Source organism: Thalassophryne amazonica, chromosome 3 (assembly GCF_902500255.1).
Source record: "Thalassophryne amazonica chromosome 3, fThaAma1.1, whole genome shotgun sequence".
Taxonomy (NCBI): Eukaryota; Metazoa; Chordata; class Actinopteri; order Batrachoidiformes; family Batrachoididae; genus Thalassophryne; species Thalassophryne amazonica.
The window spans coordinates 89,004,955-89,032,612 of NC_047105.1; the positions used below are offsets into that span (position 1 = coordinate 89,004,955).

A 27,658-nucleotide genomic window follows, 5' to 3' on the forward strand; every position below is an offset into this window, starting at 1 on the left:
AATAAGGCATAGCTTGATTTTGAGGTGGCCCGACTTCATTTATTAAGGTAAGAAATAAGAAATATGTATGCAGCACAATGACAAGGCAACCATACTCACAGGACAACCGACAATAAGACTGTCCAACAGCACGTATTTCCTTTTTTCCCCATCTTACTGTATATTTCACTCATACTGGGGCAACTTTAATATTGTAGTTATAACTACAATACCAAGCATGTGCAAATACTAACAGCAGCATACCTTTAAAATTCCAAGTGTTAAAGTAGAAGATAAAGCTGTTGATAATAGTTGTGCAATGATTAAAGCCTAGAAACAACACAATCACAATGTATTTTAGTCAATAAAGCATTAGTAATCAAAGATACAAAAAAACTGGAATATTCTTATGTGGAGGACAATAAGGGGAAAAATGTTTAGAAACATCGGTTCACATTACTCTAATCATTAGAATTTGCAATATGGAGGAAAAAAAAAAAAATCAATGAACTGCACAGGAAGTGTTGCTTGATTTTGAGATAACCAAACAGAATTGATTTATTATTATGGAAAGCAAAGTTTAAGGTTTATACATGGGACAGCCTAGTTAAAACTGTCCAACAACTTTATCTTTTTGTTCAAATCTCCCATGTATTTCATGCATGTTCTTGCATTTTTGACAACTAGGATCATATACGTGCAACACCAACAACTGCATAGATTTTAATAAGCCCAAATGTTCAAGTTCAAGATAAATATATTATAACCCATTGTTCAATGATTAAAGCTTGGAAATAACAGTCATAACAACGCATTAGTAATCAAATATATAAGAAACTGAAATATTCTTATGTGCAGGGGGAAAAAAAAAATAGGTTAGAAAGTCAAACTCTTTACTTGTAAAAACTGTAATAAACTGGCTTCAAAATTGCACAGACATTTACTCACACATTTGTGTGAATATTTTTGTTATTGCAGTAAATAACCCAGAAGTGCAACATGGGTGGCATGAAATCCTTTTCGTTTCCATTACTTCAGCTGTGGAGAAGCGAAGAAGCTCCGGTTTGAGGTAGATGCTGCTTTACTCTTGCTCCCAAATCTAAGAGTTAGAGGCAGGTTTACAATTTTGGACTGCAATAGTAAATTTAGCAAACAAGAGAAACAACAACTACCCAGTCCAAGACTTGAGTTCTTTTCCTTATAGAATGGACTAACGTGACATGCTGACCTGAAGAGCCAAAGTAGGCCAGTTTTTTGTGTGTGTGTGTGTGTGTGTGTGTGACATTTTGCACAATTCAGCCATTTTTTTTTCCTTCTGTCTCAAAGTGCTTTATTCACATAATTTTAAAATAAAAGCATTTACTTTAATTAATTAAGGAAAAAAAAGATTTTGCCTTCAGAAAGTACAACCACAAATCAGAAAGGACAACATGGAAAATGGTGAAAGAAATATAAATAAATAAATAGACAAACCTGCAGTGGCTAAAGGCTCCTTCACACCTAACATGATTGAAGCCAAATGGCGCACTAACGATGAATTGCATGGCACTTGTGGAAAATCGGAGCCGCCTCAAACGCCTCGTACAGCTGTCATAAATGGACTGCATTTATATAGCACTTTTCCATCTACATCACACACTCAAAGCGCTTCACACATCAATGCCTCACATGCACCCTAATGTCCTGTTGCTGCTATGCAAGGCGCCCACTACACACTGGGAGCAACTAGGGGATTAAGGACCTTGCCCAAGGACCTTTAGTGATTTTCCAGTCAGGCTGGGATTTGAACCGAGGATTCTCTGGTCTCAAACCCTATGCTTAACCACTAGGCCATCACCTCCCCACAACCATTCGCACACACCAGTGGCCGATAGACAGCGAGTGTCCATTCAACCCCGCCCTCGGCAGGTGTCAGCCAAATTTCCAACACCACTCATGAGGCACTAAGAAAAGGTGGGGCCATTTGCACTCCCGGCACGACAGTAGAGTGCAGATGACTACATTCAAGCTGTCTGTGAAAACTAAGTGCAGCATGTGTGGCGTTACCAAGCAATACACATGGGTGTGGCTGTGCCAACCCACCACACACACACACACACAAATGGCTTGTAGAGTGTGTCTCCCCCCAGCACACACACCATGAATCCAACATTGTCAGCTGTGGCTGAGGGTCCTGGAGTCCGGTTGTTGTCCAGCGCAGTGGACTGCTGGAACAGCTGACCGATGTGTACTGCAACTCAGCTGGTGAACACGCAAAGCACATGTGTGGGCGGGCACTCATGCCCTCATGACATGCTGATAATTACGTACAGACATGATCACATGAGGACTGGCCAGCATCTAAGCGTGCGGCACGCTGTGAAATTAATGAGGCAGCCAGGCAGGCTGATGTCACTTCCACCATGTAAATTGTAGTTTACATGACAGACAGAAAGAGTGGAAATTAAATAAACAAATAAGGGTACAGGTATGAACTCTTTGATGAATATCATGCCATGCAGAAAATCACTGCGAGGCACGTGTATCTGCAGGATTTCCCATTATAATAATTAAAACTATCATATTTGCAACTTAGTCACCAGTGGATCACTGCGCGGCTGGATACGCCATGCCAAGCTGATGGGTTCATGACACAGGAGCCAGCTCCTTCATGACATGGGAGCTGGCTCTTCAATGACACGGGAGCCCAGCGATGTCTTCATGAGACAAGCGCATTAGGTAATTCATGTAAAAAAACATAAAGGGAGAACAGTAATTCACATCATTTCATTACTTCCTGGTGTACGTCTAGGCGGAGGCCAAGTCCGCTCTTTATAACAGGAGTATTATAAATTGTTTTTTTTTCTTTTTGTTCCACTGCTGTGTGCATGACTTTCCACATGCTTGCACTGTGCTCGTGTGCGCGAAAATGAGCATGCACAAAACCGCCGTCGCAGTATTGTGCATGCCTGTTTGACCGCGCGTCCCTCCCGACACTAGGTGGAATGTTTCTCGGTTCCCCATTTTGCTTTTTGTTTGCATATATTTGGCCAGTTTCTGCTTCTTTCACCCAATTTGTGTTATGTGTGAAGGGGCCCTAACATGTCACTTCTCATTGCAGGTAATATGAACCAAATATATTTCATGTTCTGTGTGGTCATTTGTTAATGTACTGCATTTCAGGCCAGCTGCTCCCTTGTTTTCAGGGTCACCACAGCAGAGCCGATGTGGATTTGCATGTTTAACTGGCACAAGTTTTATGCCAGATGCTCTTCCTGACACATGGTGTCCATTTATTTAAAAATAAATAAAAGAAAGAAAAAGAAGAGCTGAAATACTGATTTGTCTGACCATAATACAGATTTCCACACCAATGCCTCCAAACCCAGAGAAGTTGACAGCACTTCTGGACAAGGTTAACATACTCGACCCCACACAGTAAAGTTTTAAGCGGCATTTATGAATCTAAGTTTGCATTGTAGTGGTTGTCAAAGGTTTCCCAAAGTAATCCCTTACGCAGGTGGTTATATCAGCTACTGATGAATAAGTTCTTGGTGTAGTGCTATCTGAGGGATCAGACATCACAGTTGTCAAGCTTAGGCTTGTATCACTGTTTTACATAATGAAATTCCTCCAGATTCCTTGAATCCTTTAATGATGTTATGTACTGTAAAGGGAGAAATATGCAAATCCCTTCCCATCTTTCTTTGAGGAACACTGTTTTTAGACATTTCTATAATTTTCTCATGCAGGTCTTGACAAGCTGGTGATCCTCTGGCCATCTTTGATCAGTCGTCTGCTCTGTACAAATCATGATGACAACCACCTTTTGACATCACCTGTTTGCAAGCTTTTTTATTGTCAATTTTAAATTTCATTACTCGCCTAAAATTTCCCCAATCCCAACTTCTTGGAATATGCTGAAGGCCTGAAATGCAGGAATGGATGTATATTAACAAATTAAATTAAGTTGACCACAGAAAACATTAAATATCTTTGGTTCATATTGTCTGCAATGAAATAGTAGTCAGTGTAAGGACTGCTAAATTTGATTTATTTTATTTTTATTTTTTTTAAAGAAAAAAAATTGCATTTTCCAGATCATTGAAAATATTCTGATTTTAATTTGGGGTTTATACTTTTCCGTGTTTTGAAAAATTGGTGTCTTCTTGTAAACAGGGTAATCTTACATTCAGCCCAATACAGTATATGAAGCATGCAAAAGAATAATAATTAAAAAAAAATAAATCTTAATCTTACATGGTAGTGCTGGAAAGGGTTTGCATCATGCGCTGGGACAAAGAGCTGGAAGAAGGCGTTTTGGCCATCATCTGGTGCTCCGGAGTGGTAACTGGTCCCAATATGCTTACTACAGAAACATTTAAGAAAATTACAGCTTTATGCAAAACATTTTAGGCAGTAAAATGTTAGTAATAACAGTATTTTATGCTTGTTGTGTTAATGTGTAGGTCATCAACAAATCTAATTTAAATTGCTCAAACACTCCTATTCTAACAGCAGACAAATTTGAGTTTTATTGCTACATGCAGATGGGAAACAGGTTCATCTGCAACACCTTTTCTTACTCTCACAAAGTACAGTTAGGACACTTTTTTCAGAGTACTGCTGGAGTGTTAAATGTGTGCCAGACATGCAAAATATAAATACAAATTGTGTAGCATTGTGAATTCAGACATCGCTAACACCAACTCCCAATGGGCTCTCTGTTTATTCCCTCTGAAATTCTTTGGTCAGTCCCCCCTCAGATATACTGGTGCTTGTCTCTGGAATAGTTTATCTAGCCATATTCAATCCCAGTCATCCAAAGATGTTTTTAAAAATTTTGTCAAAATCTTTTTCATCTCAACAGTTTTTAGAGGAAGAACTCAGCCCTTTTATTTCTCAATAATTACATAAAAAATTTAAATGTTAATTTTATTGCCCTAATGCATGTATATATTATTTAGGTTCTTGTTATCGTATACACACACTTTTTTATTATCATTTTTATTGTTATTATTGCTTCTATTTTGTCTTTTGATATTATGTACTTACACTGAATTTACTAAATAAAAAAATAAAAAAATCAATTTTTGGAGATTCATTTAACTTTTTATACTTTGACAGTCACATGCACCCTGTCAACCAATAAGGATGTCTACTTAACTTTCGCAAGCAAGTGACTCATGTAAAATATACAGAAATCTGGGAAAATCTTGAAAACTTTCAACACTAATGACCCTCATATTGAAAGCTCTGTATAGATTTACTTTGAACCCCAAGCAGTCTGGGTGTTTTTTTGTTCCAGGCACATTTTCATTGTGTGGCCTGATTTTTCACTTCACCTACAAATGCTGCACCTATGTAGATATAGCACAGTTGTGACTAGAAGTAAGTAGAACTCAAAAATGTATTTGTTCAGTAGAGCACATGTATTTCATAAATTATAAAAAGAAAGCCTGAATTTTCCTATTGCCCAGGAAAATACATTTATCTGATCAGCACTAGGTAGCAACAAATTGTGGGGGGCTTGATCGAGACATTCGCAGAATTTTTTGTTAAGGACCAGTTGGCCTCATTGAAGGCTTCCTACTTTCCCAAGATTTGGATAGGGAAAACACTATTTTGGGGGGTAAAACATGGCCTGTCACACCAAGTAAAGTAAATTTTGATGAAACAGCACAATTAGAAGATGAAATTTGGTAAGAAGGGTGCAAATACCAACAGAATTTGGGGTCGGGGGACTTCAAAAAAAAAAAAAAAAACACAAACTCAATTTATATTTTTACAGTTTGTCTATCATCATTGGTGTCATTTGACTCTTTTTTCCATAAAGAAAACATGCCTTTCAAACCCCCTGGCTTTCACCCATTCATACACACTCACACACTGACATCAGCAAACTAGTATGCAGGGCACTCAACTGCACACCGGGAGCAATTTTGGGATTCCTTAGTGATTTTCTGTGATTTGAACCGAGCATCCTCTGGTCTCAAACCCACCACTTTAACCTTTTAGACTAAAGGATGGTCTAAAGGAAATGGTAATGTAAAGCCAGCCATATATGTTAAATCTGCCTTATTTTATTCTACAGCAAGTTATACACACACACACCCCTCATTAATATGCAATGTAATATTTCAAATTCTCTAATACGACCTTACTTAGTGCTTATGAACATTATTAAATAGAAAAAAAAACACTATGTTAAAAGCACCAGTACCAGACAATAATATAGTTCCTGGATCCCAGCTCATGTTTAAAGCAGAGATTTGTGAGCAAGCTCACAAAATGATATCCCACATTCTGCCATATTAGTTGCTTGGACAGATTATATCAGTGGTAATAAATCTTTTCTGATGAAATACCTCAATCTAAACTGTCAACTTCTATACTGAAGAGCCCAAGAGGTCTGTTTCCAGATTTAACTAACCAATATGATGTGTAATATGAACAAAGTAGGAGCTGTGTCGACATTCTCTCCATTACATTAGACCTGTTCCCTTGGGTGTTGGACTCCACCAGGGTTGCCCCTTGTCACCAATCCTGTTCGTGATGTTCATGGGCAGGATTTCAAGGCACATTGAGGGAGTGGTCTTGAACGCAGTAATAAAATTCCTCTGTCGAGTATCTGGATCTACACTCAGGGACAGAGTGAGATGCTCCAATATCCGGGAGGGGCTCTAAGCAGAGCTGCTGCTGCTTCCTCACAATGAAAGGAGCCAGCTGAATTGGTTCAGGCATCTGGTGAGGATGCCCCCTGGTCGTCTCCCCCAGGAGTTCTTCCAGGCACATCCAACTGGGAAGACTCAGGACATGCAAGAGGGATCATATTTCCCAGCTATCTTGGAAATGCCTCTGGATCTCACCAGAAAAGAGGGCTGTAGTCTCCTACCACTGTGACCCAGATCAGGGGCAGAAAAAGAATAAACGATGTATGGTAATCTTTTTCAATGTGCAATCATCACCCTGTGAAGACGACAGACTCTTACAGTTTTCCTCCATGCACATTTTCATATAGTGTGCTACTGATTTATGCACTTTCAATGTTAATATGATACAATACAGCCATTCAACACAAAATTCCTATTATCTCTCATAGGCAACTTTACAGTTCCATAAAGCACTGCACGTGCAGTGTGGTTTTGTTCAGAGCCTGCATTCACCTAGTTGTGAACAGATGCGTGAAAAACAACGCAGGTGTGGGGGATTTTTTTTTTTTTTTTTGCTGTGTACAGCAATCAGAGTGGAAAAGACAAGTTAAAAGGAGTATTTTACATACTAGTATGTAAAATACACACAAGTTCAGTTTTTGAAAATTCTTCAAATCTTTATATGGTATCTTTAATCTGTGAACAGCAGACAGCTACAGTCAGACACTTTAACACAGACAAAGTGTAAATGTAAACTTTTTTTTTGTAAATGTTTACAAATGGGCTAACATCTCTTGTCATGGATGAATTTACTATGGAGTGTTTTTTTTAATGTCATATGATGAGTTGAGCCAGACCACCCTGGATATTTTGGCCATTTTAAGTTTGATTTTTGTGCAAACGACGGAATCTCATTAAACCTCACTCTGTACAGATTTGAAATCACTGTATACATTGTAGTTATTCTGCGGCCATCTCATCCATCAAATTTTACACTAATTCATATAAAACGTCACTTTTGTCATAAGTTGGTGGCATTGTCATCCATCTAAACTTGAATGATCATACCAGCCTCATACGGGGACAGTGGTTCAACACAAATGCAAACCAGTACTCTTTCACGTTTATGTTCACATTTCAGAAGAATAAGATAAATTACCAATTCCATTTATTCTGCCAAGGTTTCTGGGTGGAATAATGCGGTCGCTTACTTCAAATGGCTGGTTCACTGTGACTTCTGATATCGCACACACAGAGAGCAGCCTGAGGGGCCTGAACACACCTCCTGTACTAAAGGGGGGGGGGGGGGGGGGGGGGCTGACCATGTGTTCCTCAACAGTGCAGTAGATGAGAGAGGGTACAGTCTGTAGACATGAGCAGCACTACTCACTGAAATGTCTGTGACTTATGGAAACAAGCCATAGTGTGCATAAGCATACTGTGCCATCGTACTGTTTATTCTATATACAAAACCATAGCATGTGTACTGCACAGTTCAATACAAATACATGTATTGTGACACCCCCTCTCTCTCATATATTTCAGACCCCTCCATGATTTCTAAGTGGGAGAACTTGCAAAATCGCAGGGTGTTCAAATACTTATTTTCCTCACTGTATATAGGCATTATGGCAAAATGTAAATTAATGTTCACAAAACAGTTCATAGCTTATGATGATTATACAGGATAATTTGCAAGTTGGAGTTAATTCAGTTCATAGTTAATTGACATCAAAGATCTGTTAGTGATATATAAGTTTTTATGCGCAAGCAATGATAATGTTAACATTAATAAGAATGGAACCACACACATGCAATGCATGCAGGGATAACCCTGAAAGACCACATTAAAGATGTTGAATGTGAATTATTTTGCTTCATGCACCTTCATCTTGTGTGACGTTTCACTGGAATCTCCCACTCAGAAAGGTGGACAGACAACTGGGTGAATCCTATATACAGTTGTATGCAAAAGTTTGGGCACCCCTGATAATTTCCATGATTTTCCTTTATAAATCATTGGTTGGTTGGATCAGAAATTTCAGTTAAATATATTATATAGGAGACAAACACACAGTGATATTTGAGAAGTGAAATGAAGTTTTACAGAAAGTGTGCAATATTTCTTTAAACAAAATTAAGCAGGTGCATAAATTTGGGCACCCCAACAGAAAAAAAAAAAATACATCAATATTTAGTAGATCCTCCTGTGTTTAGAGTCATCGTCTTATTGAAAGATCCAGCCCCGGCGCAACTTCAACATTGTCACTGATTCATGAATATTGTTCTCAAGAATCTGCTGATACTGACTGGAATCCATGTGACCCTCAACTTTAACAAGATTGCCAGGAGCTGCACTGGCCACACAGCCCCACAGCATGATGGAACCACCTCCAAATTGTACTATAGGTAGCAAGCATTTTTCTTGGAATGCTGTGTTCTTTTTCAGCCATGCATACTGCCCCTTGTAATGTCCGAATAACTCAATTTTAGTTTCATCAGTCCACAGCACCTTATTCCTAAATGAAGCTGGGTTGTCCATATGTGCTTTAGCATACCTCAAGCAACTCTGTATGTGGCGTGTAAACAGAAAAGGCTTGATCTGCATTATAGTATCATACAGCATTTCCTTGTGCAAAGTACGCTGTATAGTTGAACGGTGCATAGAGACATCATCTACAGCAAGATCATGTTGTAGGTCTTTGGAGCAGGTCTGTGGTTGACTATGACTGTCCTCACCATCTTTTGCTTCAGCTTATCTGAGATATTTGTTGGCCTGCCACTTCGGGCCTGAACAAGTACTGTGTCTGTGGTCTTCCATTTCCTCACTATGTTCCTCACAGTGGAAACTGACAGCTGAAACCTCTGCAGGATACAAAAATTGCTTTTTGTGTCCTTTCCCTAAACCATGATGTTGAACAATCTTTGTTTTCAGGTCATTTGAGAGTTGTTTAGAGGCTCCCATGTTGCCACTCATTAGAAGAGATGCAAAGAGGAGAAACATTTGTAAATGACCACCTTTCTCATGATTGGATTCACCTGTGTAAGAAGGTCAAGGGTCAATGAACTTACCTAACCAATTTTGTAGGAATGTCCCGATCCGATCGGAAATCGGGCCAATCACATGGTTTCAGACTTGATCGAAATCAGACGTTGCATCCCGATCAGGAATCCGATATAGATTTTATCCTCATTATTTTGATCAGCGCTATTTCAAGCTCATTATTGCAGATTAATGGGCCTTTCACGCGTCGGAAGCGTAAGAGGCGTGAGACGCGTTGCTTTTTAGAAGCATTAGAAGCATCGCTTTAGCTTGGCTTTTGACGTGACGCTTCTGACGGGAGCGCACATTGCCGCTTGTCGGCAGGCTGACGCGGTCAAAGTTCAACCCAATGTTTTTATTTATTTATTTATTTTTTTAATTGAACAAAAGAAAAACTATAAGTTCAACTGGACATTCTTGCACACGCGTGCGGCTGAAACCGATTCCAGAGGAGAAAAGGGCACAAGTGTAGCGCCGTGAATTTGGGAAGAAGAGATGGAATTGTAATCTGGACAGAGGTGGGGGGAGTTACGTGTGCACAGTTTCTTTCGCAGAACTGCTGTTGGTATGTTTACGCGCTCAGCCTGACGCCTCGATGTAATGACAAGAGGATGATGGACACTTTCCCACTGAAACTCTTGCTCAGTCATCCCTCCGTGTGCAGCAGGACCCGGTGCTGACCAAGTCCTCAGGACGACGATCTGTCATCTGATTAACAAAAAGAAAAAAACAAATTGTCCTGTGATCGTTTGTCTGCAAAACAGAGCGAGAGATGGTGTGCGCACGAGCGACGTGCGCACTCATCACATTTATGAGCGCATCTTAAAGAGCTTCCGTCTTCATTCACGTTCACTGCGCTGCTCTGAACTTGCTGAACATTGATAAAGCATCAGAGGGACACTGAGGACTGTCGGGACGCAAATGTAAGTTTTTTTTTCCCCCTTTTACTTTTCAAGTTGACTTTTGAACTTTCGACGCTCTGAGCTGTGACGTAGCTTCGCGCTGTCCAATAGGAACGACGCGTCGGGCCAAAACATGGAAGACTAGTGGTAGAAACCACTGATCTGTACAAATGGTAAATGGACTGCATTTATATAGCGCTTCTCCATCAGCATCAGACACTCAAAGCGCTTTACAATTATGCCTCACATTCACCCCGATGTCAGGGTGCTGCCATACAAGGCGCTCACTACACACCGGGAGCAATAGGGGATTAAAGACCTTGTCCAAGGGCCCTTAGTGATTTTCCAGTCAGGCGGGGATTTGAACCACAGATCAGTGCAGAAACCACATGTCTGAAGAAAAATCCTTGGAAATGTTTTTTGTTGTTGTTGTTTGATACCTCAAAATTTCTGATTACTGTTTAAAAAAAGTTTAGAACACTTAAATTAAAATAACACTTAATTAAAATAGCTAAATCAATAAATGGTTCTTTAGAAACCTTTAATCTATAAATTAAAACCACCTGTTATTTCAGATTAGATAATTTCTTGTTTAACATACGGAACCTTGGACATTTATTTTTAGACATAAAATAACATGGAAATTTGTACATTTTTTAAAATCTGGTAGCTTATTACTTGACTGTTCAAGCTACCTCAAGGAGAAATGCACTGTTTAAGTAATAAATAAAATAAGGTGATTAAAATGAAATTATTATATATTTAGCATTTGTTCATTGTTCATTCAGGTTTTCAGGATCGGGACTCGGTATCGGCAGATACTCAAAATCAGATGACTCGGAATCGGATCGGGGCCAAAAAAAACCTGATCGGGACATCCCTACAATTTTGTGTTCCAATAATTAGTGCTAAATGTATTCAAATCAATAAAATGATGAGGGTGCCCAAATTTATGCACCTCCCTAATTTTGTATAAATAATTATTGCACACTTTCTGTAAATCCTATAAACTTCATTTCACTTCTCAAATACCACTGCGTTTGTCTGCTATATGATATATTTAACTGAAATTGCTGATCCAAATAACCAATGATTTATAAAGAAAAATCATGGAAATCATCAGGGGTGCCCAAACTTTTGCATACAACTGTACGCTGCCACATTTTTTAATGTCAAGGAGGTATCTGCAGTAAGCATCTTTTTTCATCAGCAAGCCTTTTCGTTATGTACCTTTACATTCCGGAGTATCCATGTGCTGAGCGTTGTCCATAGCTAAATCATCAGGATAGGCATACTGGCTCCAGTAGCTGGCTGGAATACTCAGTAAGCGCTCCATCACCTGAAACGACAGGTAGACAAATCTATGCTTTTGAATCCCAACTACTTTAGAGAACAGAAACACGAGCTCTACAGCAAACAGTAGCACAGTCCAACATATAAGCTTGATAATGACTTAAGAACTTCTAAGATTCAGGTTGTCAATAAAATGAAAGCTATCACTATTAAAATGCAAGATTTTGCAGATGATATGTCTGCACTTAAATTGTACATAACTTATAAGACTTCAAAACATTGTTTATTCTCAGTCACATTACCCTTGGTTGCCTGTTGGTGTCATGTAGTATTGTCATTGGGTCTGGGTCAGGAACAGCATGACCTACAAGAGTAGGTCCAAACACCCTGGCCAAATTGATCTCATTCATCTTGGTATCCACACTCCGTGACACCCTGATTATTAGAAGAGTGGAAACACTGACAATTTTCACTATAGTGACAGACAACTCATCATCAATTAATATCATTTTTCATTCCAATCCACTTTACATTAAATACTGTATGTTTTACATATTTAGGTTATTAGTCACCTCCACTATACAGGAGTTAGGTGATGATAAGAAAAAAACAAACAGGTGGTGTGAGTGGAAATGCCACTGTCTAATATTTACTTTTGAAGATGGATCATCAGGCAGGCCAAAGTGTCTCGGTTGGGTTGAGGCAGCTCACTAACGGTTTGGTACAACATGGCAATGCTGTTATCATCCTGGATTTCTAGAAGCAAACAGTTAATACAGATTGTTGCCTTCTCTATTGTTATCAGTTTTTATGTCAGGGCCCTGTCACACCTTGACGATTTAGCCATTGTATGCCGAAATATAAAAATTTGGTGAATATGCTGGATTACGTCGATGCGTTATGCAGCTGTCACACCATGATGATTTAGCCAGCATATGCTGATAGTCCTGTTTCCACTGAGGGGTCCGGGTCAGTACTGCATGGTATGGTACGGTTCAGAACAGTTTACATCTGGCTTGGTTTGCGTTTCCACTGCCAGTAGAACCTTTTTGTTTGGTAGACGGTGCACACAGATGTAGACAAGCACATCACAGAGCATGGGTACGTGTTTGCGCTGCCTCTCCCCTCCACAGTGAGGCCAAAGAGTAATTTTAATTTTATATTATTCTTGTCTTGGTGGATCATGAGATTTATTTTCATCGCAAGCAGAATGCTGAAAATCAACGGATGTCTGTCATAACACTGATTGTAATGAATGAGGCACTATGGCTGTTTCAACTTTAAAATAAGGTAATTGTCTTGTGGCACAAAGCGCCATTGTTTTCTAGTTCAGGCTGAGAAATGCACCAGGAGCAGAAAAACAAAGAGGGACTTCTTTAAAATTCTACCATTTCTTCAGCCATGCAAGGAACTAAACTATTTTCAGATTTTTCCAAAATCAGGACGCTTTATGTGGATAGTTTTTCGTCAGGCTGTGATGATGAATCCGACTGAAAGGAACAGGTACACTTTAAGACTTTAATATGTACTCCGTGTGTGAATGGTTTTAATATTTGTAACAGCCGACTGTTTCACATGAAGACTGCAGCTTTCATTTGTTCAGCCAATCAATGGACAATATCAATGGACGTATTTCGATAATGATAACTTACAAGAAATGTGGATCAATAATCGCATAACTTAACCTGCACTTATATCCCGTGTATACAGAACGGTATGAGCCCTACGCTGGAATGCGTCAAAAATATTGTGCTATCCCAACTTTTTTTGACATACTCGCAGTACTAACCATATACCAGCGTGCTCTTAACTTACACAATACTTACCAATAACTTATTAGAAGTACAGAAGCGATTCGCATATTTTCATACATCAGCAAATGCAGGCTAAATCATCAAGGTGTGTGTGACGGCTGTCACCAATAAATATGAAATACTTCTCATCTCAAAGTACAGCAATGTATAGTCATTCAGAAAGTTATGACAAACATCATAAGTGAATACAGTTACCAGAAACTAACCGCTGCTTCCATAAAGCGTTTGTTCAGTTGAAAAGTGAGCAGTGGCTCTGGAAGGTTCCTGAGAAAGTCTTTGAGAACACCAGTAATGACATTGATGTCTTCTACTTTTGTTAAGGGGAGGTAAAGTCTTTCCTCTTAGCAATTTCTCCTTCAGCTCTTTCACCATTCTGTCATGGCCAGAGACTCTGTACAGGCCAACCTAAGGCCACACAAAAATTGAATAAATAAGTGCAAATACAGAAAAAAAAGGTTTACTGTCTGCTTAACTATACCAGGTTAGAAAGAGTTTGTCTGTTGTATTGTTCAACAGAGAAGAACTGAATGAAAACATGGAGGTGTCAAGTAAAAAGTAAACCTGCTTCACCTCATGTAGGCCCCTGTGTTCAATCTCCTTAATGCAGGAGATAACCAAAGCTGGGACCTTTGGGCGCAGTAACTGGAGCAAAATCAGCCAAGGTGGCCTGCACACAGAACACATGAATCCAACAACAGCATGAAGCCCGACCGAATGAAAGTGCAATAATGTGCCATAAAGCTCCAACAACCATGTACCTCTGTGCTTTTGATGGGATTGGTAAAAGCAGCAGGATTACAGGGCAAGGGACAACGATCACGGACATTCTGGATGGGTCACGATCCTACAATCCTGACAGCGAAGATGCATCTTGCCAAACTTTGTTCTTCTGCCACATGGTGCACAGAACTCTGACTTGATCACACTTTTTTCAGGGAGAAAAGATTTGATAATTGCACAATAATAAAAACAAGAAATTTACATTTCAATATAGAGCTCCAGGTTGTACTGGTGAAGCAAATACACACAAACCATAGCCGAAATTTGAAACAACATTCATAACGAGTGATACATTTCTGTGGCTTACCGTTTTGGGGATAAAATGGTGCTTCTTTCCTCTTCCACTAGCCTTGGGGGTTGGCATCTGGCCGAGGACATCTGTGGCTGGCATGCTGGGGCCATCACTTGCAGTCTCTGATTGGTCGGTAGTGGATGCGTCAGCCCATGCTGGGGGAAAGAGTAACATTTATTCAGTACCAAAAACCATCACCAACCCTCATTCAAAGAATGTGTTTTAACTATACATTAACATTCAGATTCATTTACCAAGATTGAATCTAATGTAGAGCATGTGCATGCAGACACAATAACTGAAACAAATTCTCACCACTCTTTTTCTGCTACGTGTCCAGTATGGTATCCTTTCAATGGTGGCAACAGCCTCAACACCACCACCATTAACAGGCACACTGATGGTGGTTTGGCCACTAAAGACTCATTCATCTGAATAAAGAGAGTTTTTAGAAAAACTGAAATCAGTGTTAATAGAAAATAGTTTGTCTCTCAATTCTCAAATACACCTACTGCTTCCTTTTCTGCTATATCAGTAAACTAAATCCCAAATAAATGCAAATGTTTTATACAATCTCAATGAAGTTGTGACGTTGTGTAAAATGTAAATAAAAAACAGAACATAATGATTTGCAAATCCTCCTCAAACTATATTGAATTGAATACACCACAACGACAAGATATTTAATGTTCAAACTGATACACTTTATTGTTTTTGTGCAAATATTTGCTCATTTTGAGATGGAATGCTTGCAACACATTTCAAAAGAGTTTGGATAGTGGTATGTTTACCACTGTTACCTTACTTTTCCTTCTAACACTCAATAAGCATTTGGGGAACTGAGGACACTCATGATTGGGTATAAAAGGACCATCCCCAACAGGCTCAGCCATTCACAAGCAAAGATGGGGCAGGATCACCACGTTGTGAACAAATGCATAAAAAAAAAAAAAAAAAAAAATAGTCCATAGTTTAAGAACAACGTTTCTCAACGTTCATTGCAAGGAATTTAGGGAGTACATCATCTACAGTCCATAATATAATCGGAAGATTCGAGAATCTGGAGAACTTTCTACACGTAAGCAGCAAGGCTGAAAAGCACAATAAATGCCCATGACCTTCGATCCCTCAGGCGCCACTGCATTAAAAAACCGCATCATTGTTTAAAGGATCTTACTGCATGGGCTCAGGAACACTTCAGAAAACCATTGTCAGTTAAACACAGTTCGTCGTTACATCTACAGAGCGCAAGTTAAAAACTCTACTATGTAAAGCGAAAGCCATACATCAACAACATCCAGAAATGCCCGCTGCCTTCGCTGGGTCTGAGCTCATTTGAAATGGACAGACGCAAAGTGGAAAAAGTGTCCTGTGGTCTGATGAGTCCACATTTCAAATTGTTTTTGGAAATCATGGACGTCGTGTCCTCCGGCCAAAAGAGGAAAAAAGACCACCCAGATTGTTACCAGTGCTAAGTTCAAAAATCCAGCATCTGTGATGGGGGTGTGTTAGTGCACATGGCATGGGCAACTTACACATCTGTGATGGCATCATCAATGCTGAAAGGCACATCCAGGGTTTTGGAGCAACATGCTGTCATCCAAGCAACGTCTTTTTCAGGGACGTCTTATTTCAGCAAGACAATGCCAAGCCACATTCTGCACGTACGTATTACAACAGCGTGGCTTTGTAGTAAAAGAGTGCGGGTACTAGACTGGCGTGCCTGCAGTCCAGACCTGTCGCCCATTGAAAATGTGTGGCGCATTATGAAGAGCAAAATACGACAACGGAGACCCCAAAGTGCTGAACAACTGTCGTACATCAAGCAAGAATGGGAAAGAATTCCACCTACAAAGCTTCAACAATTTGTGTCCTCAGTTTCCAAACGCTTATCGAGTGTTGTTAGAAGGAAAGGTGACGTAACACAGTGGTAAACATACCACTGTCCCAGCTTTTTTGAAATGTGCTGCAGGCATTCATTTCAAAATTAGCAAATATTTGCACGAAAACAACATAGTTTATCAGTTTAAACATTAAATATCTTGTCTTTCTGGTGTATTCAATTGAACATAGGTTGAAGATGATCTGCAAATCATTGTATTCTGTTTTTATTTACATTTTACACAACATCCCAACTTCACTGGAATTGAGGTTTTAAAGTAAATTAATATACTGATGTCAAGAAGCCCATTTCACCATGTCAGCTCATCAAATGTGTCCAACTTTACCCTCTCAGATATGTGTGGAGGAAGAAAAATTCAGGTGGTGCTTAATATGAAAACTGCAAATTTAATGTCTCTGATACCAGATTTTTTTAAACAAATAAATAATAACAATAATGACTTGGATTTATAAAGCACTTTTCAAGACACTCAAAGCACTTAACAGTTGCATTATCATTCACTTGATTCACACATTGGTGGTAAGCTACTAGCGTAGCCACAGCTGCTCTGGGGCAAACTCATGGAAGCGTGCTGCCATTCTGCGCCTACGGCCCCTCCCGACCACCACTTCATTCATACACACAGGCAAGGTGGATTAATTGTCTTGCCCAGGACACAATGGCAATATGCAGATTTCTGACTGCTTGGGAGCTGGATTCAAACGGCGACCTGTCGGTCACCAGATGGCTTGCTCTAACCAATTGAGCTATTGCCGCCCAATAAACGAAATAACTTAAGAAAATAGATTGGTGAGCAGGTTCACAAAAACAACACACCGGCTACCGCTATATTAGTTACAAATGATTTGCCATCACCAATAACTAACACATATTTGTGATGGTAAATCATTGTGATGAAAAGCCACCATTAAGTCAGCGGGTCAGTGTCCCAATAATAAGCCTAACAGGTCTGTCTGTAAATGTGATTGAGAAATACAATGCCTATAGGGAGGGAACGGAAAAAATCCCATTATTTCCTCTCGAAGATGATAGGCCAGAATTATTTTCCTTCATGCACATAATCATATGGTGTGTTACAATTTTCTAAACTCTCATTGAACTCCACCAATCACATTAGAAGAAACTGTTCCTATAACCCTTATGGACAGACATATAACCCCCCCCCCCCCCCCCCCCCCAAAAAAAACCCTTTTTTATTAAATGGAGTATGTAGCTAATAAATAAAGGCATTAGAAGTTTTGGTTGTTTATCAACCATTCATTTTTGAGGGGCAACTTTTATTTTATGTTTTTTAAGCTTGAAAATTCAGTGTTATACCCATCAGGTGTGACAACATGGACCAAATGCAAGTTTATGGTTTAAGAAGAGTGCGCTTCTGTAATATTTTATTGAAGATTTGTGACGGTGTACTCCCTTAAGTTACCAAAATAATGCTTAGGTATTCCCATATCTGACCAAGAGTGTACAGTTGTGCTCAAACGTTTACATACCCTGGCAGAATTTCTGATTTTTTTTGGCCATTTTTCAGAGAATATGAATGATAACAAAAACTTTTTTCCCCACTCATGGTTAGTGGTTTGGTTAAGCCATTTATTGTCAAATAACTCTTTTTAAATCATGACAACTGAATCTACCCAATTGACCCTGATCAAAAGTTACATACCCCCATGTTCTTAATACCATATATTGCCCGCTTTAACATCAATGCCAGCTTGGCATCTTTCGTGGTAGTTGTGGACAAGGCTCTCTGATGGTAAACCTGCCACTGAATGTCTTGGACGTTATTTACATCAGTTACGAATAACTCTATGCTAAATCTACATGGAGTAGACAGTTCTCAAAAACTGAGTGACTGTGCAAGAAGGAGAAGACTGAGGAAAGCCACAAAGACAACCACATAACCCAGAAGAAGTTATCAAAAGTTGATCAAAAGTTTACATATCACAGTTCTTAATACCGTATATTGCCCCCTTTAACATCAATGACAGCTTGGAGTCTTTTGTGGTAATTGTGGATGAGGTTCTTTATTTTCTGATTGTAAAGCTACTCATTCTTCTTGGCAAAAAGACTCCAGTTCCTGTAAATTCCTGGGCTGTCTTGCATGAACTGCACATTTGACATCTCCCCATAGTGGTTCAATGATATTGAGGCCAGGAGACTGAGATGGCCACTTCAGAACCTTCACTTTATTCTGCTGTAGCCAATGACAGGTCAACTTCCCCGTGTGTTTTGAATCGTTGTCATGTTGGAAGTACATCCCGTGTACAGGTTCCGGGCTGATGAGTGCAAGTTTTCCTCCAGTATTTTCTGATAACATGCTGCATTCTTCCTGCCATCAATTTTACACACTTCCCCAAAACATCAACAATCCACCTCTGTGCTTCACAGTGGGAAGAGTGTACCTTTTATTACAGGCCTGTTTAATCCTTTCCAAATGTACATTTATGGTTGTGGCCAAAAAGTTTAATTTTGGTCTCATCATGCCAAATGACTTGCTGTTTGCATATTTTAAGCGGAATACTTTATGGCATTTGTTTAGCATGGCTTTCTTCTGGTGAGCTTGACTATGGAGCCCATTTTTCTCAGTGCCTCCTTATTGGGCATCTTGAACAGCCACACCACTTTTTTTTTTCCCCCCAGAGTCCTGTGTTTCAGCTGAAGTTATTTGTGGGGATTCTTTGCATCCCAACTATTTTTGTTGGCCTACCTGTCTGTGTTTGGTTCCACAGAATCCCTCTTTTTCCACTTCTTAATTAATTTGAACACTGCTGATTAGCATCAGTCCCTTGGATACCTTTTTACATCCCTTTCCTGTTTCATACAGTTCAATTAACTTTTCTTTGACAATTATTTTGCTTTCCCTATGACTCAGAAACATCAGTGCAGCACTGGATGAAAGACACAAGGGTATGCCAGGAGCCCAGAAACTCACTGATCTTTTATATACACACACTGATTACAAGAAAACAAGTCAGAGGAAAGGCTGGTTACCTTTTGTAGCCATTTAAACCCATTTGTGTCAACTTGTGTGCATGTTATCAGGCCAAAATCACCACGGTATGTAAACTTCTGATCAGGGTTATTTGGGTAGTTTCTGTTGTCATGATTTAGAAAGAGTAAACACAGTTGTTTGCCAATAAATGGTTTCACACAACCACTAACCATGAGTGGGGGGAAAAAGCGCTTTTGTGTTATCATTCATGGCCAATAAATAAATAAATCACCAGGGTATGTACATTTTTGTGCACAACTGTATATTCTAACACTTGCTTAGAATATGTGTGTATATATATATATATATGCAGGGATTGATGTTGTAGCATCTAGTTTGTTTGTTTGGTTTTGCTTTTTTTGTATTCCATTTACACTTTTTCTATTCAATTTCAATTTATTTCATTTATATAGTGCCAAATCACAACAAAGCTACCTCAAGGACCTTCACACAAGTAAGGTCTAACCTTACCAACCCCTAGAGCAAGCACACAGGTGACAGAGGCAAGGAAAAACTCCATCCAATGATTTGAGGAACAAATGACGCATTCAGATACACACACAGACACACGTGTATCCACTGTGGTTTTCAAAGACTACAATTTCAGTTGTTATAAAACAGATGAAAACTGACCCAAATCACATGAAGAGTTAGATATTTTATTTGGATCAGTGCTAAACTCAAACTCACATGACACTACTCCCTTTGTGTCTCTGGCTCTCTTTATTGTCTGAAGTCCATAAATGGCCCAGTGCCCCCCACTGTGAAATCAGTTTGTCAGCTTTTACACACGTGTGTAATGGCTGACAAAATATTTTTACACAGGCAGTTTTGCACATGAGAGTAAAACTAAAGAAGTGCTGTAATCAGTGACAGGTTTTAAGAGCATAACAGAGTGGTGATGCTTGATGAAGATATGTGCAGTATAGTGTGAAGGGTTTAGACATGTTGAATGTGTCTAAAGCTTAGGCCAAAAATAAATAATAAAAATTGCTCAGCATCTAAATTTAAATAACTGTGTGACCAGTTTCACCTTGAACAAATATTTAGGGTGATAAAACTGCATCTTTTTTCCAGATAGTCCATCTGTAAAATTTATCAGAAAGGGCATTTAATTAGTCTTGGCAATTAAATTATTATGATCATGACAGCTTTCTTTAGTACTGAGCATAGCAACTACTCAGTGCATTACCATACATGGTTGTAAGCATATGCGCAGAATAATTGGACATTTTAATTTTCTGTTTTTGCTAACAACCTGATTAAAGGACTGGTCCACCTTTTTTCCTGCCAACTTGGTAAAGCTTGGTTTGGAGAGACAGTGTGACATCAAACCTCAGAAGGGTTTCAGAATGGTGGGGGTATACACTACAGTTAGCTGCAGAGGGCAGTATTACCCTTTCTGATGTGCATCCTGTGGAGCGAGGTTTCTTCATTGCATGAGGGGGAACCTCTGGAAGTTTTCTGGAGGAACGCTGCAGTTTACAAAAAAAATGTACTGAATGGCAGGTAGAATAAATACAGCAGCAAATCTTTCTTATCTGAATGTAGACAAAAACCACAATAATAAAGATAACCTTTACATGTATTTTTTTTTTTTTAATAAAATTCCTCAACAGTTACACAGAAAAAAATTTTTAAAACGCAGTTAAGGGCAGAAGAACTTACTCGTTTCTGCCTTTTTCGTAGTCTCAGGGTCTTCACTGCAGAGGAATCCCAGCCCTGCAGGAAATGACAATATTTTTGTATGCAACTAATGAATCCATAAATGCCACACAAAATTATTTAGACTATAATCAATGATATACAGTGTATACATTGTAGGCAGTGATGCAGAAAAGGAGCTACTTTACCAGGGAGTCATCTGTTTGGTCGTAGCTAATGTCTGACACCAAAGAGCCCGATTCATTGATGGTAGTTAACCTGCAAGATAAGCAGAAGTCATCATTTGCATATGGATGTCATACATAAAGGTTGTCAGTGTCAAGGTGTGACCTTTATATTTATAGTTGAGAAACACAACTGGACAAAGGTACATTCTGGCTGTTTCAGAAGCAGCCTGACCTGCGGCTGGAGTTGAGATTGGCTGTGGCAGACTGAGCTGCCTGAGAGTGGGCGCTGAGGAAGGCCAGGGCTGATCGCTGTTCTTCACTCAGGTGCACACTAGTACTGCTCTCAGAGATCAGCACATCCTTGATCAGCTGTAGCTGGCGCTCCTGTTATACCCACAAAACGTGGAATAGGCAAGCAAAGATAAACAGATTAATTCAAAGACAGACATTATTTAATGACAATAAGAAACTATAACTGCTTAGTACAAAATAGTTCATATGCAGCCAAAATAAAGTAGCCTCTTTTTAATCAGACATTAAATAAAAATCCAATCTGTTTTTCTCCATTGCTATGCACTGCTTAGAAAAATATGATACCTTTATGTATTTATAATAAATATGGCAAATGAGACACTACACTAATAAATGGTTAAATACTATTCCACCAACCAGCTTCTCGTAGACTGCCTCAGCCTTCTGCCTCCGGCGAATCTCAACATCCACCTGGTTCCGAGCATGCTTCAGCTTGACCTCCAGGGCTGACCTCTCAGTCTCTGCCTTAGCCAGCATCTTTTTACAGGAAACCAGCTCATCAGCTGACTGCTTCCACTTCTTGCGGCACTCCTCAAAGTTCTGTACTGTCTGGATGAACTCTGGATAAGACAACAAAAGAAGTTGTTGAACTGCAGCTGTGGGCCATACACGGTTTCCTTGATAAAAGTTATGTGTGTGATATGTTTGTGCCAGTGATTGTAAAGCATTTGTCCATGAACTATTTGTTTCTCAAAACCCAGATCATTCCAACAGCAACACATTAAATGTAATTTACAGGCCACGACCTTGCACGACAGTCACACCTAAGGCCCCCTTCACATAGTGCGAATTTCGTAGAACTGTGCATGGAGTGCGCATGAAGCAAGAATCATATGCAAAACATACATATTCGCACTATGTGTGAAGATCTGTGTGCATTTGGCTGAATTGAAGATTTGTATAATGTGTGGTTGTTCACAAAGTTTAAGAGTTACTATATAACAGCAGTTATTGTCAGCTGTGTGTACTAGATGAATAAATAATCCACTAACTTTAACTGGACAGCACAAATAGTCTTAGAGAGAGATAAATGGAAACAGCGAAATGGAAATATATCCTGTGATATGGACTAAACTCAAAATTCAACTATACATCTGATTATTTCAATTCTGACAGCATTCAGAGTTCTGGGTCTGTCATTTTCTTAACTCCACGTGTGCATTCTCAACTGTGGGCAATACCTCTACTTCAAAAACTGCAAACTGAAGTCATAGCAGCTATAGCCAACTCATCACTGAATTATACAGTGATGAGTTGTTATTTGGTAAAGATTTCCATATGGTCAGGTTAAAAAACCTTAAGACTAAGAATTATCTTACCAAGGACAAATTCCAACCTGACTAAGTAAAGCACATACTGCATATAAAAGAATCTATATAAAACACATACTGTTACACCTTTTATACTTTTGTAGCTTCATATTATATTTGTTATACCTTTAAATTTGTCTAGGCTCTGCACAAGAATTCCAATGTACCCAAACCTTGTGTGCAAGTACAAATGGCAAAAGAAGTCTCTATAGCCCTGGTCCCACCAAATAATGAAGGATGAATAATGACCCACATAGCAGGCTTTTTTTTTTTTTTGGTACAAGTCCAGTTATTCAGCAATCATGGAGTGGTTCTGAGATGCTCTTAGAGGCAGAATATTCGGCTAACGAGGCTAATCTCTGAGCCTCGTAAGCCTCGTTAGTGGCGCTAATTTCAAGAACTTCCAAATTTAGCAACAACAGCGTGGGGCAGTTTGTACCACAAGGATTTTAGAGACATATTTGTAGTGAGGACGAGGCTGTTAAAAGCCCATTATCGAAGCACCTGGCAGCTAATGAGGACAGGACAGGCTATTTTGGCTCCGCCCTCTCGCGCACTTCCTTGTGATAATCCCACCTGCTTTTACATTTAATGACTCTGGAACACAGGTGTATTACAGCCTGGCGCATGGATGCTCACACAGGCTGGCCTATGCAGGAGTATCTTTTACGGACTGCATTTAACAACTGTGACAGCATCTTGAATATATGCTGTCAACTGAAAACCCACACTTTAAAAGGACCAAGTGTGGGAGCAGTGGAGCATTGGACCAAACCCATGACTAAAGGTGCACCAACGTTACGTTACATGGTGTAACAAGGATCATATGTGGCTTGACGTGGATCATATGCGGCGACAAAAGCTATTCGAGGCTGGATGGGGCACAAATGACAGGTCAGTCATGGCTGATTAGAGGCCGATACCTGACACATGTGAGGTACTTAGAGGCACATAGAGGCTTTGTGATAGATTTATATGTGGATCATTATTCAAATAATCACTGAAATTTCTGGCAAATCCATACGTGGCTCATTATTCATGGCTTTATTATTCGGTGGGACCGAGGCTTATCTACCTTCAAATACAAAGGATTTTTTTTCTATTTTCAGCTTTTATGGTTGTAAATTGATCGCCTTTGCATTCTGGACAGCCAAAACAAGAAATGTTAAGAAGTCATCATAGCCCGTGACATTTTTTAGGCAGCTTTCCTGGTATTTCATTGAGTTACTGCTTGTTTGCAAAAAATAAACATGAATCAAGTGTGAAAATAATCATTTGCTACAGCCCTACAAATAATAGGAAGGACCCACCTTAAGACTCACCACACAATTAATTTCAGTGTTTAAAAAATAAAAATCTGAATGAAGTGACTGAAATAGTTACTTACGTGGCTCAATGCCCTCAGTCAGAGCGTCCACAAGGGCTCGCAAACTCTCAAACTGGTTATACAGGTTCTGCACAGACAACTCCATTGTGTCACTATTTCACCTTAGAAAGGAGGTAGAATTAGAGGAGAAAAAAGAATTAGGAGAAAATGACCTCATTAGTACACTGCACAGTGTCGAGCATTAAGCCTAACGCTGATTTGTTTTGGAAATTAAACATATACTTAAAATGTAGAAACACACGTCATCATGTGCATGTAAAATTTCGGAAAAAATTGCGACTAAATCTCCATTCACTCAACCCCTAAAAGGAAACCAAAAAAAAAGAAGAAAATTGAGTAATAACTATTAAAATACACAAATAATTCTGGAAGCAAATAATTTTGTATGCCGCTGCGTATGAAGTTGATGCGACATTTAAAAGAAATAACCTTAATACTAAATTTGTCTGATGTAACGATTGTTGGTAACTATCGCCTACCTAGTCAAACGAGGTTAGCCTATTTAGCTAACATTGACACGAGCAAGTTTGTCAGCCAAAAATAAAACGGAAAAAGAAAAATAAGAGAGTTTAACATTAACTAACTTTACCTGTGCAGGGTCTTTTCTGTTAATATAACTAACATATAGCAACAGCCAATGTTAAAAATAACTGTTAAACAGACTATTTGCGCCACGCCACACCTGATACTGTTTACACATTCTTTCAGTTCAAAAGCAGCGCCGAATTCCACTCTCTGTCACATGATCCACCGCCACTCCCCCGCCTTCTTCTTTTTCCCGCTCTATAACATTAAGGCACATTACCGCCCCCTACTATGTCGGAGTATGACGAAAATAACAATAAATAAATAAATAAATAAATAAATAAAAAACACCCTGCACTAAATCCTGAATTTTTTTTTAACAAAATGATAGAATAGACTCTCTAACCAGATGGAAAATGTAGAAAAATACACAAATTTCTCTTTTTGACAGTGCTCACATGAATGATGTCATGTCAAAATGGACCTTATTTTTAGATGTTGTAGGGATCAACTTTTTACCTGGGATAAAAGTTATTTTAATAGTTCCAGTGTTGAGTTAGAGGACTCACATGTCACAGGCTAAACTACCTGCTGTACAGTGTAATGGTACAGGGCAAACTTCTTTGTCTTTCGGCTGTTCCCGTTAGGGGTCGCCACAGCAGATCAATCGTTTCCATCTCACCCTGTCCTCTGTATCTTCTTCTGTCACACCAACCACCTGCATGTCCTCCCTCAGCAAATCCATAAACCTCCTCTTTGGCCTCCCTCTTCTCTTCCTGCCTGGTGGCTCCATCCTCAGCATCCTTCTCCCTATATACCCTGGGTCCCTCCTCTGCACATGTCCAAACCATCTCAATCTCGCCTCTCTGACTTTGTCTCCAAACCGTCCCACCTGAGCTGTCCCTCTGATATGTTCATTCCTAATCTTGTCCATTCTTGTCACTCCCAAAGAGAATCTCAACATCTTCAGCTCTGCGACCTCCAGTACTGCCTCCTGTCTTTTTGTTAGTGACACCGTCTCTAAGCTGTACAACATAGCTGGTCTCACTACTGTCTTGTAAACTTTCCCCTTCACTCTTGCTGATATTCTTCGGTCACAAATCACTCCTGCCACCTTTCTCCAGCCACTCCACCCTGCCTGCACTCTCTTCTTCACCTCTCTACCACACTCTCCATTACTTTGAACAGTTGACCCCAAATATTTAAACTCAACTACTTTCACCACTTCTACTCCTTGTAACTGCACTATTCCACTGGGCTCCCTCCCATTCACACACATGTACTCAGTCTTGCTTCTACTGACTTTCATTCCCCTTCTCTCCAAAGCATATCTCCACCTCTCCAGACTAGACTCAACTCGCTCTCTACTCTCACTACAGATCACAATGTCATCTGCAAGCATCATAGTCCATGGGGACTCCTGTCTGATCTCATCCGTCAACCAGTCCATCACCACTGTAAACAAGAAAGGACTCAGAGCTGATCCTTGGTGTAATCCCACCTCCACTTTGAATGGGTCTGTCATTCCAACTGCGCATCTCACCGCTGTCACACTACTCTTGTACATGTCCTGCACTACTCTAACATACTTCTCTGCCACTCCAGACTTCGTCATACAATACCACAGCTCTTCTCTTGGCACCCTATCATAAGCTTTTTCTAAGTCCACAAACACACAATGTAACTCTTTCTGGCCTTCTCTGTACTTCTCCAACAGTATTCTCAGAGCAAACATTGCATCTGTAGTGCTCTTTCTCGGCATGAAACCATATTGCTGCTCACAGATCTTCACCTGTTTTCTGAGCTTAGGTTCTACTACTCTTTCCCATAACTTCATGCTGTGGCTGATCAGCTTTATGCCTCTGTAGTTACTGCAGCTCTGCACATCACCCTTGTTCTTGAAAATAGGAACCAGCACACTTTGTCTCCACTCCTCAGGCATCCTCTCACTTTCCAAGATTTTATTAAACAATCTGGTTAGAAACTCTACTGCCACCTCTCCTAGACATTCCCATGCCTCCACTGGAATGTCATCTGGACCAACTGCCTTTCCACTCTTCATCCTCTTCATAGCAGCCCTCACCTCTTCCTTACTAATCTCTTGTACTTCCTGATTTACTCTCACCACATCATCCAGCCTTTTCTCTCGCTCATTTTCTTTATTCATCAGCTCTTCAAAATATTCCCTCCACCTTCTCAGCACACACTCCTCACTTGTCAGCACATTACCATGTGCATCTTTACCACCCTAACCTGCTGCACATCCTTTCCAGCTCTGTCCCTTTGTCTGGCCAGTCGGTACAAGTTCTTTTCTCCTTCCTTACTATTCAACTTCTTGTACAGCTCGCAATATGCCTTTTCCTTCGCTTTTGCCACTTCTCTTTTCACCTTACACCGCATCTCCTTGTACTCCTGTCTACTTTCTTTATCTCTCCGACTATCCCAAAACTTTTTTGCCAACCTCTTTCTCCTTATGCTTTCCTGGACTTCTTCATTCCACCACCAAGACTCCTTGTCTTCCTTCCACTGTCCAGATGTCATACCCAGTACTGTCCTAGCTGTCTCCCTCACCACATCTGCAGTATCTTTCTATTTGTCCAAAATTGCTTCCCCTCCAACCAGTGCTTCTCTCACCTGCTCGCTAAATTTCACACAACAGTCT

At 39.7% G+C, this 27,658-nt stretch overlaps 1 pseudogene; it reads right to left on the reverse strand.

Annotated features, from left to right (window-relative positions):
* Positions 1 to 483: 483 nt before the first annotated feature.
* Positions 484 to 24,575, reverse strand: LOC117507967 (annotated as a pseudogene).
* Positions 24,576 to 27,658: the final 3,083 nt, after the last annotated feature.